At 40.8% G+C, this 2466-nt stretch overlaps 1 non-coding gene across 1 annotated transcript; it reads left to right on the top strand.

Moving 5' to 3' along the window:
* Nucleotides 1-1824: 1824 nt before the first annotated feature.
* Nucleotides 1825-1931, top strand: LOC115939965 (U6 spliceosomal RNA). Its single transcript, XR_004074742.2, has one exon. It is a non-coding gene; the product is annotated as a U6 spliceosomal RNA (small nuclear RNA).
* The last annotated feature ends 535 nt before the right edge of the window (nucleotides 1932-2466 follow it).

Raw genomic sequence — 2466 nt, 5'->3', positions numbered from 1 at the left:
GCTCAGTAGGGAGCCTGCTTCTCCCTCTCCTTCTGTGCTCCCCCTGCTTGCACTCTCTCTCTCAAATAAATAAACAAAACATTTAAAAAAAATTGGTTAAAATGGGAAGAAAATCGGTTCTGAATGGAAGAACACACAAAAAAACCTAGAAGAGTCAGCCTCATGCTAAAACCCAGGCAGTATCTTTATGGTTAAGAAAAAACCTTCCAGAACAACAATTACAGTACAGTGAGATCATCTATCCCTCATCCATAAGAGGAGCATCCAGAGTAACGTGGACCAGGAGAGGAAAAGGCATTCACTGGGGATAGCAGGGAGCCTCTCACCTATGGAAGAGACCCTTTGTTGGGCCAGAACCACTGCCAGACTAAAAGGTTTTATTCCCTCACTCCTCCCTGCTACCTATTGTTCTCCTCATCTGCTGTTACTAAGGAATGTTGCTTCTATTTTCACAAATCCTTGGAGAGCCCTCCTCTGTCACATCTCTTTCCCCAGTCTCTGGCAATTAAATTCCCAGGGAAAGGAGCCTCCTGCAGAGTTCTCTGCTCATCTCAGCTACACTAATAGCAAGCTCTCTCCCAGGAGAAGGAGAAGAAAACTGAGGAGGGTTTCTATGGGTCAACCTGGGAGGAATTGGCTCTCCCTGTATTCCAAAAGGAAATGGGAAACTTTGGCTTTTGTTCTGTGTTGTGGCCCACCTTGAGAATATCCACTAAATACTTCAGGTAAGCAAAGACATCCAGTGACTTCCAGACCATCACCCCTCCGTATCTTTCTACCTCCTCCCAGGACCTTGGCCTAATGAGAAGGGAACCATCCAAGATCACACTGACCCTTCTGATCTCAGAGTTCAGTTACACTGAAATTCAAAGCAGTATCTAAGAGCTCAAGGATTCAACAAACACTCTACTATGACCAAGAGTTCATCTATCCCTGGCACTTACCATCTCCTCCCACTCTCCTGTCAGCTCCCACCGACTTCACTTTCTCTCATACTAAGAAATTCACACAAACAAAAGTAGCATGGCACAGACACTTGACTTCAAAGTCAGACAGAGCTAGGTGGGAATCTTATGTAGACGTGACCTTGGACAAGGGACTAATCTGAACCCTAGTTTCCTCATGTATAAAGTGAGAATGATGATGTTCACTACAAATATTTGTTGTGAGAATTAAAAGGAATAAAATATCTAAGGTGTGGGCGCCTGGGTGGCTCAGCTGGTTAAGAGACTGCCTTCGGCTCAGGTCATGATCCTGGAGTCCCGGGATCGAGTCCCACATTAGGCTCCCTGCTCGGCAGGGAGTCTGCTTCTCCCTCTGAGCCTCCCCGTTCTCATGCTTTCTCTCTCATTCTCTCTCACATAAATAAATAAAATCTTTAAAAAAAAATATCTGAGGTGTTCTCCCTGTTACAGGTTCTGAGAATTGTATTTACTAGTGTCATTGTCCTGCCACCTCCCTAAAGCTGGAAACAGAGACAAAAATACACAACTTACTAAAATAAAACTCACTAAACAAATAACATAGCCTAAAAACTAATTAATTGATTAATTAACTATAGAAATGAAGAAATCCATAAAATAAATCCTAAGTAGGGATTTGTAGGGTTACCACATAATATTCAAAACATTGAGGATTGTATGAAAAATTGCAAAGCATGGAAAGGAATAAAGAAGTGTAAGAAAAAAGTCAACAAACTTAATGATAGGTGAATTCAGATTATCAGGTATAAGGCACAAAAGAGAAGTATAAGGAACAGAGCCTTAGATCTCTGTGGGATACCATCAAGCATAGCAACATAGGTATTTGCAAATTTAAGAAAGAGTGCTCACTTCGGCAGCACGTATACTAAAACTGGAATGATACAGAGAAGATTAGCATGGTCCCTGCCTAAGGATGACACGTGAATTCGAGAAGCATTCCATATTTTTTTAAGTTAAAGACTGTAGTAAGAGACACAGAAGGACACTATATCATTCTTAAAGGGTCTATGGAACAAGAGGATCTAACAATTGTAAATATCTATGCCCCCAACATGGGAGCAGCCAAAGACATAAGCCAACTGTTAACCAAAATGAAGATACATACTGATAATAATACATTAATAGTAGGAGACCTCAAAACTCCATTCTCAGCAATAGACAGATCATCTAAGCAGAAAATCAACAAAGAAATAAGAGCTTTGAATGACACACTGGACCAGTTGGACCTCTTGCTATGTACAGAATGTTCCACCCTAAAACAACAGAATACATATTCTTTTTGAGCGCACATGGAACTTTCTCCAGAATAGACCACATACTGGTTCACAAATCAGGTCTCAACCAATACCAAAATACTGAGATTATTCCCTGCATATTCTCAGACCACAATGCTTTGAAACTGGAAATCAGTCACAAGAAAAGTTTGGAATAAATTCAAATACTTGGAAGCTAAAGACCATCCTGTTCAAAAATGTTTTGATCT

Source organism: Leptonychotes weddellii, unplaced genomic scaffold (genome assembly GCF_054177405.1).
Source record: "Leptonychotes weddellii isolate Sample4059 unplaced genomic scaffold, ASM5417740v2 HiC_scaffold_18389, whole genome shotgun sequence".
NCBI lineage: Eukaryota > Metazoa > Chordata > Mammalia > Carnivora > Phocidae > Leptonychotes > Leptonychotes weddellii.
Note: the sequence above shows the minus strand (reverse complement) of the source record. Positions and strands in the feature narration are given on the sequence as shown.